The sequence below is a fragment of the Taudactylus pleione genome, unplaced genomic scaffold (genome assembly GCF_031769625.1).
Source record: "Taudactylus pleione unplaced genomic scaffold, aTauple2 ptg000032l, whole genome shotgun sequence".
In the NCBI taxonomy this organism is placed as follows: domain Eukaryota; kingdom Metazoa; phylum Chordata; class Amphibia; order Anura; family Myobatrachidae; genus Taudactylus; species Taudactylus pleione.
The window spans coordinates 3,177,823-3,197,482 of NW_028284434.1; the positions used below are offsets into that span (position 1 = coordinate 3,177,823).

At 39.2% G+C, this 19,660-nt stretch overlaps 1 pseudogene; it reads left to right on the plus strand.

Annotated features, from left to right (window-relative positions):
- Positions 1–3,133: 3,133 nt before the first annotated feature.
- Positions 3,134–19,660, plus strand: part of LOC148538915 (uromodulin-like) — an 87,228-nt pseudogene continuing 70,701 nt past the window's right edge.

The following is a 19,660-nucleotide window of genomic DNA, read 5'->3' on the forward strand; positions in this document are numbered from 1 at the left end:
GGGTCAAAAATCTTTTTCTCTACTTGTGAGAGGAAGTATATATTAAGGGGAACATACAAAGGTCAATAAATTTAGGAGGATTTTGTGAAATAAAGCAATTTGTGCATAGAATGGGATGAGGAAGTCTCTTAGCTTAAATTACTGAAAAAGTTGAATTAACCTATTTTAAAAAGTCCTTAGAGTCTGCATTAGGTAATAACTGCATCCCAAACAATCCCAGTTATAATTTGTCACTGTACAGTATGTATATCAGACAATTGCATTTGGAGCGGTTTACTGCATTATTGCAGTATATGACTGATATTGCTCGCCACAATAGCTTTTAGATAGATTACTTTAATGGATATAGGCCCTCATTCAGAGCCGTACGCTCTGAGCAGAGCGCACGCTCTGAATGAGGGCCGGCCCCCATGAAAAAGGAGCGTCCTCCTGGACTCTCATATAGCTGTAGGTGACCACCCATAGGCTATACGAGCGTGCAGTTTGATGGCCGCGATGGTCTTGACCATCGTGACCATCGAAACTGCGAGCCGGAGCCTGCGGTTGAGGTTTTCAACCGCAAGCTCCGGAGTGATTTTGGCTCTATCAGAGCCAAAATCACTCCCACTGACATCACTAGTGATGTCAGTGGGCCGGCTTTTGACGGGAGGCGTTCCCGTGGGAATGCCCCCATCAGGGAGGCACGCCCCCGGCACGCCTACCAAAGGGGGCGTGCTGTCAATCAACATTGACAGCACGCCCCCTTTGATCGGACACAATGAGTGAAGGACTTTCCTTCGCTCGTCGCGTCTGGCGCATGCGCACGACGGAGCTCCCTCCGTCATGCGCATGCTCAGTCCAGAACATCGACCCACTTGCGAGCGGACAGCCACTCGTGAGTGGGTCTGAATCAGGCCCATAGTTGCTAAAAACGCATGTACAGATATGTGCTGATTCTGAAGTGTGCTTTACTTATTGTAACTTAGCATCAATATTTCAGAATTAATGTACCTTCTAAATAAATCTTTCCAGGAACAGAACTGCCCTATTTATGCCGCTAATGATGTAGTGTACATTGTGACACTTTTGAGAAAATATCTAAATATCTAAAATATCTAAATGCACCACATTTACTTTTAATAAATAAGTCAGAGGTTCCCAAACGTGGTCCTCAAGGTTCAGGTTTTAGAGAGATCCATGGTTGAGTACAGGTGGCTTAATTAGTACATCAGTCAATTTAATTTAACCATCTGTGCCAAACCATGGATATCTCTAAATCCTGGACTTTTATGGAGCCTTGAGGACCACATTTGGGAACCTCTGAACTAAGGCCCTGATTCAGAGCCGGACGCAAGTCGCTGCTCGTTCGCTCCGAGTGATGTTTGCCCAACTGCGCATGCGTACGGATCGTAATACGCATGCGCGAACCACTCAGTGCGGCCAAAATTCATGTGCTCGCAAAATAGCGAGTGCCTGATAATTTGAGTGACAGAAAGAGGCGTATGTGGGTGGTAACAGGGGAAGGTGCTTGAAAACAGGGTGTGGAGATCCGATCGCAGGCGTGCTTAAAGGTCAAAACGGGCATTTTATGGGTGTGCATATTTAAAACAGCAGCGTCGTTGACCACGTCATTGGGTTATTTTAGAGCCAGAACAGCTCGCAAAATTGAGGTAGCAAACACCAGCCCCAAGAATAGCGAGCAGTTCATACCCTGGTCGATGTACTCGATTAATCTAATAAATAGCGGACATGACGTAGGATGCGAGCGGCCAGGGGGAGTATTTTTTAAAAAAACGAACGCAAGTTTTGTTCGCTCGTTCAGACCTAGAGGTGTGAACAGACCGCAAACAGCTAACGGTTCATTTGAATAGCCACCCCTTGTTTTAGAACGAACGACCGCAAATAGCGAGTGGCTCTGAATGAGGGCCTAAGTCTTTAAAATTTTAAGTGAATCCTAATGTCATCTTATATTTATCTTTTGAATAAATCAAAATGAGTGCAAGATATCTTTCCTTTATGTCATGCATAGGGCGAGATGCTTAAACACAAAATATGTGATTAAACCTCTGGAAAAATAATTTTCGGAGGATTCACGCATTCCCCATTTTCACCAACTCTGGAAAGTGAAACTTTACAGAACTTGGATCCGATAGGCAATGAAATCTATACATGGCATTCACGAATTGAAGGAGAATTCCCCAAGGGGAATCCAGTACCATCTCTCCCAGGGTACCAGATGGCTGCCAGGTCATTAATCCAGAATTCCCCACACGGCAAAGGACAACTCTAATTGGGAGAGCTATCCTTTGCTTAAATCTACATGCATGCTGTGTAAATAAATGCTGCTATGCATGCGATCAGTGACGGAATGCATAGCATCCAAAATGCTATCCTTGATTCATCCAACCAATAGCGACACAATTAAATGCAATAATACACTTAGTTAATAGAAGGCAATGGATTACATGCATCACTATAGTTCTCCCAAGTGATGAAGTGACATTATTGACACCAGTTGAGTTCCAGTGACCCCATCAGTGTCCCTCCCCCATTCTGTACCCCTTTTCAAGTTTTTGACCCCTTCTCCTGCTATTTTTTACTTCCCCCTCTGTCAACCACATAATCTTTTACCATTATTCCTCAATACCCAAACTTCTCTGCAGTTGAAACTGTCAGAAGCACCATCAGGACTTACACCAGAACCATGCTAGGTGCAGAATCTGAGTATGACCTCCAATGTACATGATTAAGCACCTGAGCTTGCACTCCTGTGACACGCCCACAACACTCCCATAAAATGCCTATCAGATGGAATATCTTTGAGGATTGTTTTAGCCACCTCACTGCCCAGGAATGGGATGCATGCACCATGCAACTCTTTAGGGATTTTAAACACACACACAATCTGGCGCTGGATCTGCACACTGCTGTTAATAATTAGATTAATTAAAAATCTGACTGCTCCTCCAAAATCAAGATAGGTTATAACAACCTATCACGAAATGACAAAAGAACATATATAGAATAGATAATATGGCGCTGTCTGTGTACTTAATCAATCCACATATTTATTCACATAATACATATAAAACCACATTTAAATGAGTCCAGATTAATGGTGCCCAGAATATATCCCTACTAATTAAAAGCAAAAATGGATAAACCTGTTACAGGTAATTCTACCAACACATCATATGAAAAGAAACAAAGTTCGGCCACAATTATTGCAGGGAATGAACTTGTATCTAATGTTATTTAGAAACAATGTAAGACATTAGTCTGTTATGCAATACTCCTTGTGCAAAGAGAAAGGGTGTTTTTATGGAATAGTTCCAGCATTAACCATATACAGTTATCCACAATGGACTGATGTATTTTTGAGGAGCTTCCAATAATACTGCAATGAGGTAGCTGTTGGTATTTGAACAGTCTCTTAATATATTATGTAAATAAATATGTGGATTGATTAAGTACACAGACAGTGCTTCCTTATCTATTCTATTTACCATTGGAACAGAAAAAGGAAGAAAGAATATTCCTAAACGGGGCACTCACGGATATTAATTATAATTATTCTGACAGAAATTATGTCACTATATGTGAATTGGTAATAAATTAAAATATAACCTTTAATCTAATGTATAAAATATAGCTAGCAAAATTTATTTACAAAGACCACACAAAATTTAAAATAATTGTACTGTTGTCTCTATTCTCACCACAATGGTGTCATGTCATACCAAAGATGATGTCCATATGATACATGAATTGACCTCATAAAGGGTCCTCTATTCAGGCCAAATATAATAAACATATGATATTAATATCATCTATTGGTAGTGTTGACTGTGTACATTAAACCCAAATAAAAAACATGGGAATGGGTTAATACAATATATGGTGATCTTATTATTCCACCAGATCCGTTTATAATATCAATCCTAATGTGGGTACAATTAATAACTCTTTATTAATGATATAGTATCTATTCCACTTAGACCTACAAACCCATGTTGATAAATGGGCTGTGATTCCTCCCTATAAACAAATCCCCTACACTATATATAGGGATAGCAATAATGACACCATGAATTCATTAGGTGTGGTTAACTTGTCCTACGCACACTTTGATAAATAACTGTGTATTCTTTTATTGATATTCCTATAATCAAAGTGTAATTTTATGTGGCCATAACAATTTTACTCCATATATAATTTCAGTACTTAGTACATATTAGCATCAATGCTTGGCTCACATACACATATAATCCCCTATCACATGTTACTAATAGGGATGATCTGACTCAGTAACCAAATATATCCCAAGAAATCAACTAGTGTCTAACCTCTATTATCCCTTGATCACCTTTATACATTGTTGCCAGTCATAGCAATTTAGAATCACTTAGTGGTCATAGGCTTTATTATGGGAGGTTAAAGTATATCTCAGCCCAGCATTAGTTTCTTATTCAGAGGGAGTGAGACCTATATATCCTGGCAGCGTGTATCGCATGCCACATGCCTCCGTCTGGCGCTCAAACCCTGCAGCATTAGTTTCTTATTCAGTGGGAGTGAGACCTATATATCCTGGCAGCGTGTATCGCATGCCGCATGCCTCCATCTGGCGCTCAAACCCCTATTGGGTCAATGTACATACACAGACAAACACTTAACAGTAAGGGACAAACATTAGATAAACAGTAGCATAGATATTGCAGCAGAGTGTGCCGCCTGCCGTGTGTCATCTGACGCGCATTTCGCACAATAGCTTAATCATAGAGTCAATCCGTACACTGGGTTGACAGATCTCATATACCAGCGGTCAGCCAATCACATACATTGCTGGATGATTGGCATTCCTCATGGCCAATCAGCTGAAGTCCTCACTGACTGACTGTAATAAAGGCCTATTAGGTTTGCCTGTCAGTTCACTCGTCGGTTAGGTTACTTCACAATATTAATGTGTATGTTAAAACGTAGAAATAGGAATGTTTCATTGAAATTGATCAAATAAAGTAATAATGTCCACTAGAGTCTCTTCACTATAAATAGCCTCACAATGTTTATGGCTCTAACAACCATCATATTCTTCATGCTTGAATATTAATCCAAACCAATATATCTCATTCATTAAATACACAATAAACATATACCATATTGACCCCTTGTTATTCAAAAGTAAAATGAAAATAAATAATCCTAATACTCAGGCATTTAATAAAATTATAACAGAATACTGTGTGAGATCACCTTGAACCTATATCCAAATTGTGTTAAGTACTAATATGTCAATAATCCATTTGTTGTCAATATTAAAGGAACTAACAATATTATTAGCTCTTGTGTTTAAAGTGCTGTGCCTAGAGCTCAAATGTGAATTTATAAATTGGTGAAAATGTATTGTGTAATGATTAATATATAAAGTGATCTCTTATAATAATAATGATAATAAAATAAAAAATAAAAAAAAAAAATATATATATATATATATATATATATATAAAATATAATAATATCACAACTAAAGTGAATAAAAGTATAAAATGGTGCACAATACAATAAATACTCCAATATAAACGTGTAATTAATAAGTGTTTAAGGTTAGTTACAATACTATTAAACAAAAATATTATTATTGTGGTTTATCTTATATATCACACATATCTTATACAAGCACTTATGGCTCGCTGTGGCGTGCTAAGACGTGCGGGGCAAATCCTGACAGTGGCAGCCCGACAAGTATGAAAATCCCGATTGTCGTTGGTAAGTATTCAATAACCTAAATCCCCCCTAACCCTCCCATAGGGGTGCCAAACCCTGACCTCCCTCTGTGCATAAACCTAACCCCCCCTTCACAGCCACCTAAACCTAAGTCCCTGGGGGGTGCCTAACCCTAACCTCACCCCCAGGGTTGCCTAACCCTAACCCTTCCTTCCCCTAGCCTAAACCTAACCTCCCAGGGGGGTGCCTAACCCTAATTTCCCCATGGCACCCTAAACCTAACATTCACCTCCCCATGGCTGTCTGTGCCCGGTGCCCGCCTTACCTTCGATCGATAAGCCGGGTGTCGGGCTCTTGGCATAGCGAAAATTATAGATGTCAGGATGTCGACGCCTCTCATTTAATCCTTGCCGTGATTAGATAGTCGGGAAGCCGACGGTCGGGATTCCATCCATCCGCTTCCTGACTGCTTCCCGCTATAACATATACCAGATGGCACCTGCATAAAACATCCATTGTGAAACAATTGATGTCTACAGTAAGCCCACCCTCAAATATTAAGAAAAGTGCCCTGCTACAGGTTTTCAACCAATTGACATCACATGCGACCAAATAAGGATAAACAGGGAGTCCTGAAGGAATGGCCTGTGTCTTGATAATGTAATAGCTTTCACAAAGCTGCATAAAACCACTCACAACAATAAAGAACACAGCGTGATCACTGCACTAGTGAGACACATGTATTGTGCAATTTTGCCCCATACTGCAGACTTGCTCATGACATGGTGACTGTCAAACAATTTTTATTAACAGAGACATAGGGGTATATTTACTAAAGGTCGATTTGAATCAATTCTGATTGATCAATTTTGATTGATTTAAATTCGATGAAAATAGATCAATAAAAACTAAATCACAGATTTACTGCTACTTAAAAACCAAATCAAAAATTGTCTGTCAGCAAAAAAAATCAATTAAAATAGACATTTAGTAAATATATACCATAGTGTTGGGGGATAGACTCACATCTATAAACTCCTTGATGGGCGTTGTCGAACCAGGTATGACCACATTGGGACAAACAGTGACTTCTTGATGGCACGGCCTGCGTTTATGTACTTGATCATGTGACAAGACTGACTTAGCTGCACAAGATAAACCACAACAATAAACAACACAGTATTGTGCTCATGACAAGGAGACTATCTAACGATGTTTAGTGACAGAAACACAGTGTGGGAGTAGACACACATCACTAAACTTGTCATTAATGTCTCTAGTGACAAAGGCACTGGTATTGCTAGCCATGAAGCACAGGATTCATTGCAGATAGGAGGAGGGGTAAAAAATATACTATTCATTACATTGTAACCCTTTACCTAGCAATATCAAAATAAATAGTCATCACTATTATTTTTTAATTCCCACCAGATCAAAGGGAACATAAAATGAAGAAATCTTTACGTACCTTTGGTCACACAAATAGAACACACCTTCGGCTAAATGTAATAGGGTGAGAGTTTACAATATGTGAGAGTAATCTCTCACACTTTTTAAACTCAGACAATGTAATAGAGTCCATGCAAACTCGCATATTTTTCAAGCACAAAAAACTTTCACGATTAAGGGTCGGATTCAATTAGCCGCAATAAAACGAAAACAACACCGGAGAAGTTTTTGCACTATTCGCCAGTTCTGGTGCAATATTTTCAGAATGCGCGCTCACGGTTTTCACCCTACAAAAGATGCAAAAATGCATATGTGAGATAATTGCGCATGACATAACTAGCGAAAAGTACACCACATTTTGGGCAAATCAGTCTGTACCTCATAAATAGCCTAACTTACATAGAAAATCAATGTAGAAGTGTATTATTAGCCCTAATAAAAACATTTTGGGTTTGTAAAATGTGTCAAATAACTGTTGCATGCATATTTGCATAAGCGTAGAAATATTATATCAATATTTTTTGGAGAAAAATACAGTAATTGCTGCAGTTAAATTGGGGGTACATTAAAATGGGTGCTAGTATATTTTTGTGTGTATAAAATGTTAAAAATACACCTGCTGCAGCCACCTGCAATTATGAAAACACCCGTCCCATTCATACAGCCCCCCAAAATACCAGACCCAATGCTTTAAATGCATTTTCCACTATTTTAACATTTTTCACCCAAATATTAACATGTCATTATTGGCCAAATGAAACTATTTAAAAAAATTATTTTGCACAATTAGTCGATAGGGGAAGGGTTCCAAGGGATTCTGAACAAAATCCCCACATTTTTCGCAAAAAAATAGAGATTTTGCACAATTTTTCACCTGCACTGAGATGGTGAAAACTTTTCGCCAGTTTCTGTCAATGGAGTTATCGTACATGTGAACACTTTTGGGAATTGGACAGCGCGATATGCACTTATATGTGAAAAGTTTCTCACCTGCGAACGCTTTTCGCCAAAATGCAACTTTTTGTGCCTATTTGAATCCAGCCCTTAAACTCTCATCCAGATATTTTCCCATTTTGAAAATACAAGTCGATCAATGTAATAGTGTGAGAATTTACAACTAAACTCTCACATTTTCTAAACTCTCACCCTATTACATTTTGCCCCTTATGTGAACTTTTCTTGATCAACAAGTTTTACACCAAAATATGAATAATTTACTTTTTCCCAAAGTTAGTACTGTTCCTCTGATGCATTTTGACTACAAATTTCTTACTTATTTAACAAAAGTTATGTGGTGTTATTACTTTATGTTAACAGTAAAAACACAAAATCGAAATCAAAGCATAAACACTGTAGCACTAAGGAAATGAAAGTAAAGAACACTTTATGTGACAGAACTGTTACACGCAAACATCGAAATGCAACTGAACGGGAAACACAGAAGGGACAGCAGTAATAAAACTGATGAATCATCACTGACAAACTAGTAAAAACTGATTTTTCTGGTAGATTCTCTTCATGTTTACTCATGGCTCAGTCACCACACTGTCACATACCATTCCATGATTACTCATGGCTCAGTCACCACACTGTCACATACTATTCCATGATTACTCATGGCTCAGTCACCACACTGTCACATGCCATTCCATGATTACTTATGGCTCAGTCACCGCACTGTCACTTACCATTCCATGATTACTCATGGCTCAGTCACCACACTGTCACATGTCATTCCATGATTACTCAAGGCTCAGTCACCACACTGTCACATGCCATTCCATGATTACTTATGGCTCAGTCACCGCACTGTCACTTACCATTCCATGATTACTCATGGCTCAGTCACCACACTGTCACATGCCATTCCATGATTACTCATGGCTCAGTCACCACACTGTCACATGCCATTCCATGATTACTTATGGCTCAGTCACCGCACTGTCACTTACCATTCCATGATTACTCATGGCTCAGTCACCACACTGTCACATGCCATTCCATGATTACTTATGGCTCAGTCACCGCACTGTCACTTACCATTCCATGATTACTCATGGCTCAGTCACCACACTGTCACATACCATTCCATGATTACTCATGGCTCAGTCACTCCACTATCACTTTCTCACCCATGATGATTCATGGCACAGCCATTTCTCTGTCACTTACCCACCCATGATGACTGATGACACAGCCACCCCACTCTCATTTATCCACCCCCATGTGTTCATTTTATAGTAAAAATAATAATTTTAAAGAATATTTATCAAATGAACCTAAATTCTGTAAATAAAGGGGAAATATACAATAATAGGTTTATATGCAAGAATAGGCACATTTTTGGATAGCAAAATTAAATTTTCATTTTCTGTAAAAATAGTATGTAATGCAAGGTTTTTTTAAATGTTTAATAAATGTGTTACATTTACCCCACATTTGTGTAGGTATAATGTTACTGTATCAGCACAAAAAAACATCATACATTAAACCTCCCAGGGTTGATGTACTCTGTACATTAATGGAGTCCAATAGAATCCTTATATTCAGACTAACCAACCACACTCCATTAAGCCAAGTTGTTGCTCAGGCCTTAATGGGTTAGATGCTAATTCTAACATAAAATATATGAGGAAAGATTGTGATGTGGCTGATAATTTCTCTGTACAAAAACATAGGCCCTCATTCAGAGCCACTCGCTATTTGCGGTTGTTCGTTTTCTAAAAAGGGGTGGCTATTCAACTGAACCGTTCGCACTTTGCGGTCTCTTCACGCCTCTAAGTCTGAACGAGCGAGCAAAACATGCGAACATAAATTTGAAAATTACGCCCCCTGGCCGCTCGCACCATACGTCATGTCCGCTATTTATTAGATTAATCGAGTACATCGACCAGCGTATGAACTGCTCGCTATTCTTGTGGTTGGTTTTTTCAACCACTATTTTGCGAGCAGTTCTGAGTTAAAGTAACCCAGTGACGTGGTCAATGACGCTGCTGGATTAATTATGCACTCCCTTAAAATGCCCGTTTTGACCTTTAAGCACGCCTGCGTTCTGATCTCCACTCCCCGTTTTCAAGCACCTTCCCCTGTTACCACCCACATACGCCTCATTCTGTCACTCAAATTAGCAGGCATTCGCTATTTTGCGAGCACATGAATTTCGGCCGCACTGACTGGTTCGCGCATGCGTATAACGATCCGTACGCATGCGCAGTTGGGGAAACATCGCTCAGAGCAAACGAGCTGCCGCTTACGAGTGGCTCTGAATCAGGCCCATAGTTCCTATCAGTAATCCCACTGAAGGGCAGCAGCAAGACACTTTTAGTTTCCTTTTGCAGAAAAATGGCTAATACTGTAACTGAAATAGCTTATAATCATCTGGACAGCATAATAGAAATACAATTCATGTTCTCCAAAGTTTGGGAACTTTTACATTTATATTGAGAAATTTCTGGAGATGGAGTTTCACTTTAATAAAGAAACATATAATAAAAGTAATGAGTTCTACATAGTGATTGTAATAATACAGCTACTGATTACGATTATTATGACTTCTGTTTCTTCAGGTGTCGGACCCCTCCGTGCTACTTGCTCCACCAATGACTTTATCAATTACATTAATTCTCTTTATGCCAGTGATGGTGGTGACTGTCCTGAATATGCAATGGCTGGACTGTTACAAGCATTGGAAAATATTCCATTTGGTTCAGTGGTTGCATTAATCACAGATGCCTCAGCAAAGGATAGCTATGACAGTTACACAGTAAATCGCATATTTTCTCTTCTAGGTTCTAAACAAGCAAAGGTAAGATAATTACATATTGTACATGCTACAGTATATGTGAGTACAAGTGCTTAAGTGAGTGTCGGGGGAGGGCAGTAAATATAAATTAAGTTGATATTGACAAAAACATGCAAAGTGATAATTATTAAGAAAATATCTGAATTAAAAATAATCCCAAATAATTTTGGCTTATTTTACTCATTAAAATTTTATCACATCACTTTTAGATTAATCAGATGGTTTCATGACACTAGCTATACACACCAGCCCCTCTCTATCATCCGGCTGATAGTCAGCATCAGAAGCCCTGCCCACTGGATCCCAGAATCCTTTATACCTTCACACACCAATCAATCACACCCGGGTAGTGCAGTTGTGTGTGAAACCTTTGCTGTATTAGACAGCAGGAATCATAGGGGTCTATTTACTAAGCAGTGTTAGGAGAAGTGAAAAGTGAAGAGTGAAAAGTGATAAGATGTCAGCCAATCAGCTCCCAACTGTCATTTTTCAAACACAGCCTGTGAGATGGCAGTTGGGAGCTGATTGGCTGGCACCTTATCACTTTTCACTCTGTGTCCTAACACTGCTTAGTAAATAGACCCCTTAATCCTGTATGCCGCCATTCCTAGGGAATGAGTTCTGTACTGGAGATTAGAATGTGGCATATATTTATATATATATATATATATATGTATATATAAATTGGATTGACTTAAGAAAGACTAAGTTGCTAAAATGTGCTCATAACCTGAATTCAATATAAATATGAAAAAATTAAAAAACCCAAAATAAAATTCATAGAAATAAAGTGCCAGTGCATTAATACATATAAGCAATAATAAACAATTTATTAAGAGATACACTATTTCTCCCATTATATGAATTTGTATGTCCATAATATAACATTTTATATAAATTTTGAGTTTTTTATATACCAGAAAAAATATATTAAACATACATCATGCCAGGGCAACTTCCGCCCTCTCTCCTCTGTACTTCCACCCTTATGGTTTGCCTCATACACAGTCTAATCCTGTATGAGAGGGGGATACGTGCTGACTGGCTGTGTCATATCCGGACATGTGGTTTTCATTCCAATGGCACTTGTTATAGAATGTTATATTATGGACATACACTACGACTGGAAGCCACTTACCCTACAAAAAGTTGAGTTTGAATAAAACTTCCTTATTAGCTAGACAGGAAGTGATGCGGTCTTCTGATCTCTAATAAGCTGGTGTGGTGGTATAAATAGGAGAATACCCCACTAGACTAGTATCCCCTTGATGAAGTCCCATGGAAGAAATGCGTTGGGTGTGACCACTCAGTTAAGCTGCTAATTTATTTATTATCTATTTTTTTTTTAAAAAGGAATGTTTCCTTTTTTAAACGGCATGAAATATTTTTTATTCTGATCCTTCTTTTATATTTCTGTACTAAGTTATCCATTTGAATAGTATATATTGCTTACTTCTTTAATATTGTATATTCCCTATGTTCCCTCCCTCCCCCCAGCCCCCTATTTCTCCCATTATATGAATTTGTGTCTCTTAATAAATTGTTTATTATTGGTTTATATGTATTTATGCACTGGCACTTTATTTCTATGAATTTTATCTTCGGTTTTTTAATTTTTTAATATTTATATTGAATTCAGGTTATGAGCACATTTTAGCAACTTAGTCGCTCTTAGGTCAATCCAATTTCTATATTTATTATTAATACTTTTACCAGTATTTTCTTTTTTGACATTGAGCTGACGCCCATATATTTTGGGATTTGTTGCTCTATTGGAGTAATTGTTAAATTACAATACACTTGAATTACACACACCTGTGGGCACCGTACCCACTCACTTTCTCTCTTTTAGTAGGTGAATTCCTTTATTCACAAGTATAAACAGGTCATCCTGTGTACAAAGTGCAGTGGCTGCAGAAGCCTGGCATCCATTTCCACTGATACTGTTTTCCTCAGGGGCCCCCTATTAATATCCAGATGAAATGCACTCTTGTTCCATTGCAGCTGCTGTGGTGCTATTCCACAGAAAATGAAATTAGGATATTAAATGTATAATCCTTTTTAAGGACAGCTCTCACCAGTCTACTTGATAGAAAAAGAATACCATTTTTTTATAGCATATCATACACATGGTCAACGTTTCGGTCACGACCTTACCTATTAAACTTTCAGGCTAAAAATCTCCACAATTTTTAGACATGCTTTAAATGGCATTTTTGTGGTCCAGGATATAGATTTCTTCAATCAAGGATCTTGCAACCTTCAGGTAATTTTATAGAAAGCCTTGGGGATTGTTGATCTTTGTAGATAATGTTCCAACTGATACTTTTATAGCTTGTTAAATGTCACAGTTTGCCTTGCAGTAGCTTCTATGATAAGTGCTTGTCTTGTCTGCCAAGTTAGTTTAAGTGGTAGCCTGACCTAGGCAGTGTGGCTGTAGTTACATTCTACTTCCCTATATTGGACTATACAGAGTTTTGATATATGTTCAATGCCTTTGCAATGTATTTTACCCTTTCTAGATTTGTGCATCTCAATGCTTTTTTTTGGACAGTCTCTGGCATGCTGTGGGTCATCACATAGAGACTGGTAATTGTACTGAAAGAGGAACTGACAGTAGATGAAGCAATTACTTCTTACAAATGATGGAGTCAATAAACACATCTTTTAACATTTGATGCAATGTACATGGTATTGCATTTATATAAATGTGACCTTGCACTTACAAGTGACGTGAATACTTTTTACATATTAAACTGTAGTTTTTATTTTAGTAATTTGATTTTGGGACTATAAGCAACTAATGTGTCAGTCTAGCAGATGTACAGTATGAGTTGGATGTGCCCTCCCCCCCAAACCCCTCACTGTCCTCCTGGTCACTGCCTCTCTCCCCCCCCCAGTGAACTATGCACCCCTTTCCTTGCTGAGGAGGGAGATAGAAGAGGGGAGAGAGATAAAGATTGGAGGAATAAGAGGTGAGAGAGTAAGAGGGAGATGAGAGAGAGAGATGGTAGAAAGTGAGGAGAAAAAGAGGGGTAGGGAATGAAATTTGGGAGGAAGAGTGAGAAAGAGAGGGAAAGAAGAGTGGGAAAGAGTTGAGAGGAACATAGGAAGAGAATGAGGTTGAGGAAGAGAGGAAGAGAAAGAGGGTAAGGAAGAGGTTGAGATGGGAAAAAGAAAGATAGGAGGAAATGGGGGAGAGAGATGAGAAGGTAGAGAATTGAGAGGAAAAAAAACCCTGACATGATAGCTATTGACCCAGCAAATGATGGGTCCAAAATACCAGATTATATTAGTTTACTATGGTGCATATTACTTTGTAGATCATTTTCAAAAATACTAATTAAAGTTATTTAAATTTTATAATCTGTGCAATGGAAAGTAACAAATATTTTTGTATTTCAATACTTTTTCAAGACTTTGTAAATTGCGTTTACACATAAACAAGGTATGGGCTGCAGAATGCATTAACTTATCAGGTGCACAGTATAGACAAATAAAGGATGTACAGCACATACAAGCAGATATAGGCCCTCATTCAGCAGTGGTCGCAAGAAGTGACCGCTCGTTCTGAATGAGGGCGGCTGCTTGTATTTTCTAGTGCGGCTTCCTGGTCGCTAGCTAAGCGGTGGGTTACCACCCACAGCTTTAGCGACTGACCAGGTTGATGGTCGCGATGGTCAAGACCATCAAAACCATCGGGGATTGCGACGAGACCCTAAAGTTGGGTCTCGGCATCTAGGTTCTAAACAAGCAAAGGTAAGATAATTACAAATTGTACATGCTACAGTATATGTGAGTACAAGTGCTTAAGTGAGTGTCGGGGGAGAGCAGTAAATTTAAATTAAGTTGATATTTTGACAAAAACATGCAAAGTGATAATTATTAAGAAAATATCTGAATTAAAAATAATCTTCCAAATAATTTTGGCCTATTTTACTCATTACAAATGTTATCACATCACTTTTAGATTAATCAGATGGTTTCCTGACACTAGCTATACACACCAGCCCCTCTCTATCATCCGGCTGATAGTCAGCATCAGAAGCCCCGCCCACTGGATCCCAGAATCCTTTATACCTTCACACACCAATCAATCACACCCGGGTAGTGCAGTTGTGTGTGAAACCTTTGCTGTAGTAGACAGCAGGAATCATAGGGGTCTATTTACTAAGCAGTGTTAGGAGAAGTGAAAAGTGAAGAGTGAAAAGTGATAAGATGTCAGCCAATCAGCTCCCAACTGTCATTTTTCAAACACAGCCTGTGAGATGGCAGTTGGGAGCTGATTGGCTGGCTCCTTATCACTTTTCACTCTGTGTCCTAACACTGCTTAGTAAATAGACCCCTTAATCCTGTATACCGCCTTTCCTAGGGAATGAGATCTGTACTGGAGATCAGAATGTGGCATATATTTATATATATATATATATATATATATATATATATATAAATTGGATTGACCTAAGAAAGACTAAGTTGCTAAAATGTGCTCATAACCTGAATTCAATATAAATATGAAAATATTAAAAAACCCAAAATAAAATTCATAGAAATAAAGTGCCAGTGCATAAATACATATAAACAATAATAAACAATTTATTAAGAGATACAAATTCATATAATGGGAGAAATAGTGTATGTCCATAATATAACATTTTATATAAATTTTGAGTTTTTTATATACCAGAAAAAATATATTAAACATATATCATGCCAGGGCAACTTCCGCCCTCTCTCCTCTGTACTTCCACCCTTATGGTTTGCCTCATACACAGTCTAATCCTGTATGAGAGGGGGATACGTGCTGACTGGCTGTGTCATATCCGGACATGTGGTTTTCATTCCAATGGCACTTGTTATAAAATGTTATATTATGGACATACACTACGACTGGAAGCCACTTACCCTACAAAAAGTTGAGTTTGAATAAAACTTCCTTATTAGCTAGACAGGAAGTGATGCGGTCTTCTGATCTCTAATAAGCTGGTGTGGTGGTATAAATAGGAGAATACCCCACTAGACTAGTATCCCCTTGATGAAGTCCCATGGAAGAAATGCGTTGGGTGTGACCACTCAGTTAAGCTGCTAATTTATTTATTATCTAATTTTTTTTTTAAAAAGGAATGTTTCCTTTTTTAAACGGCATGGAATATTTTTTATTCTGATCCTTCTTTTATATTTCTGTACTAAGTTATCCATTTGAATAGTATATATTGCTTACTTCTTTAATATTGTATATTCCCTATGTTCCCTCCCTCCCCCCAGCCCCCTATTTCTCCCATTATATGAATTTGTGTCTCTTAATAAATTGTTTATTATTGCTTATATGTATTAATGCACTGGCACTTTATTTCTATGAATTTTATTTTGGGTTTTTTAATTTTTTAATATTTATATTGAATTCAGGTTATGAGCACATTTTAGCAACTTAGTCGCTCTTAGGTCAATCCAATTTCTATATTTATTATTAATACTTTTACCAGTATTTTCTTTTTTGACATTGAGCTGACGCCCATATATTTTGGGATTTGTTGCTCTATTGGAGTAATTGTTAAATTACAATACACTTGAATTATACACACCTGTGGGTGCCGTACCCACTCACTTTCTCTCTTTTAGTAGGTGAATTCCTTTATTCACAAGTATAAACATGTCATCCTGTGTACAAAGTGCAGTGGCTGCAGAAGCCTGGCATCCATTTCCACTGATACTGTTTTCCTCAGCGGCCCCCTATTAATATCCAGATGAAATGCACTCTTGTTCCATTGCAGCTGCTGTGGTGCTATTCCACAGAAAATGAAATTAGGATATTAAATGTATAATCCTTTTTAAGGACAGCTCTCACCAGTCTACTTGATAGAAAAAGAATACCGTTTTTTTATAGCATATCATACACATGGTCAACGTTTCGGTCATGACCTTACCTATTAAACTTTCATGCTAAAAATCTCCACAATTTTTAGACATGCTTTAAATGGCATTTTTGTGGTCCAGGATATAGATTTCTTCAATCAAGGATCTTGCAACCTTCAGGTAATTTTATAGAAAGCCTTGGGGATTGTTGATCTTTGTAGATAATGTTCCAACTGATACTTTTATAGCTTGTTAAATGTCACAGTTTGCCTTGCAGTAGCTTCTATGATAAGTGCTTGTCTTGTCTGCCAAGTTAGTTTAAGTGGTAGCGTGACCTAGGCAGTGTGGCTGTAGTTACATTCTACTTCCCTATATTGGACTATACAGAGTTTTGATATATGTTCAATGCCTTTGCAATGTATTTTACCCTTTCTAGATTTGTGCATCTCAATGTTTTTTTTGGACAGTCTCTGGCATGCTGTGGGTCATCACATAGAGACTGGTAATTGTACTGAAAGAGGAACTGACAGTAGATGAAGCAATTACTTCTTACAAATGGTGGAGTCAATAAACACATCTTTTAACATTTGATGCAATGTACATGGTTTTGCATTTATATAAATGTGACCTTGCACTTACAAGTGACGTGAATACTTTTTACATATTAAACTGTAGTTTTTATTTTAGTAATTTGATTTTGGGACAATAAGCAACTAATGTGTCAGTCTAGCTGATGTACAGTATGAGTTGGATGTGCCCTCCCCCCCAAACCCCTCACTGTGCTCCTGGTCACTGCCTCTCTCCCCCCCAGTGAACTATGCACCCCTTTCCTTGCTGAGGAGGGAGATAGAAGAGGGGAGAGAGAGAAAGATTGGAGGAATAAGAGGTGAGAGAGTAAGAGGGAGATGAGAGAGAGAGATGGTAGAAAGTGAGGAGAAAAAGAGGGGTAGGGAATGAAATTTGGGAGGAAGAGTGAGAAAGAGAGGGAAAGAAGAGTGGGAAAGAGGTGAGAGGAACATAGGAAGAGAATGAGGTTGAGGAAGAGAAAGAGGGTAAGGAAGAGGTTGAGATGGGAAAAAGAAAGATAGGAGGAAATGGGGGAGAGAGATGAGAAGGTAGAGAATTGAGAGGAAAAAAAACCCTGACATGATAGATATTGACCCAGCAAATGATGGGTCCAAAATACCAGATTATATTAGTTTACTATTGTGCATATTACTTTGTAGATCATTTTCAAAAATACTAATTAAAGTTATTTAAATTTTATAATCTGTGCAATGGAAAGTAACAAATATTTTTGTATTTCAATACTTTTTCAAGACTTTGTAAATGGTGTTTACACATAAACAAGGTATGGGCTGCAGAATGCATTAACTTATCGGGTGCACAGTATAGACAAACAAAGGATTTTCAGCACATACAAGCAGATATAGGCCCTCATTCAGCGGTGGTCGCAAGAAGTGACCGCTCGTTCTGAATGAGGGCGGCTGCTTGTATTTTCTAGTGCGGCTTCCTGGTCGCTAGCTCAGCTGTGGGTTACCACCCACAGCTTTAGCGACTGACCAAGTTGATGGTCGCGATGGTCAAGACCATCAAAACCATCGGGGATTGCGACGAGACCCTAAAGTTGGGTCTCGGCAACCACAAGCTTCAGGGAGCTTCCTGCTCTGATCGAGTAGCAAAGTCCCCACAGACATCACTGCTGATGTCAGTGCGGCCACCCACAAAATGGCAGGCATTCCATTAGGAATGCCTCCATTTGTGTAGCCACCCCCCCGCCCCGCCTACAAAACTGGGTGAGCTGTCGATCAACATCGACAGTTGCCCCTTTTGTAGTGAGCTCCGGAGTGAGATAATTTCTCTCTCGCTCCGGGGCTTGCTCACATGCAGTGCGGCCGCTGCACGTGTGCAGAGCCTTAACATTGACCCAGTTGCGAGCGCTCAGCGCTTGCGACCGGATCTGAATGAGGGTCACAGTGTGCACAAGTAGGCATACATGTGGTAAGAGTGCACAGCACAACCTGGACGTATGATTGACAGTGGAGCAAAACATGGACTGTATACTGTATACTATCAATAAGTGCCCAAGATCCATTAGCAGCACATAAACAGGCATTGGATGAACAAAGATGTACATAAGGTGAACAGCACAGTCACACAGGCATATTTTCATTGTTAATGATCTGTGTGTTAGAGACTACACTGTGTTTTTAAGAATAGTGGGCCTGATTCAGACCCGCTCGCGAGCGCTATGCGCTTGCAAGTGGGTCGATGGTGGCCCAGTGCGCATGTGCATGATGGAGCCGGCTCTGCCGTGCGCATACGCAAGACTCGAATAGCGACGGGCAAACCATTGCTCTGGCTCTCATACCAAAGGGGGCGTGCTGTCGATGTTGAGTGACAGCATGCCCACTTTGGTGGGCGGTCCAGGGGCGTGGCTGCCCAGACGGAGGCATTCCCATGGGAACGCCTATCGTCTTGGGCCGGCCCCACTGGCATCACAAGTGTTGTCAGTGGGAGTGTTTTTGGCTCTGTTAGAGCCGAAAGCACTCTGGGGCTTGCGGCAATGAGACCCTACCACAAGGGTCTCATCGCAAGGCCGTTGGTCGTGATCATCTTAACCATCACGACCATCTTCCTGGCCACTCGTTATAGCTGTGGGTGGTAACCCACAGCTATGTGAGCGGCCAGGAGGCCGCTCTAAAAAACCAGAGGGCCGGCCCTGATTCAGAGCGAGCGCTCTGTCAGAGCATCCGGCTCTGAATCAGGGCCTGTATGTGTAGAACATATTTTGTTGTTAATATAGTGAATAGTACAGGCATGGTGTATTTACTGACCAAACAGGATGTTACTCCA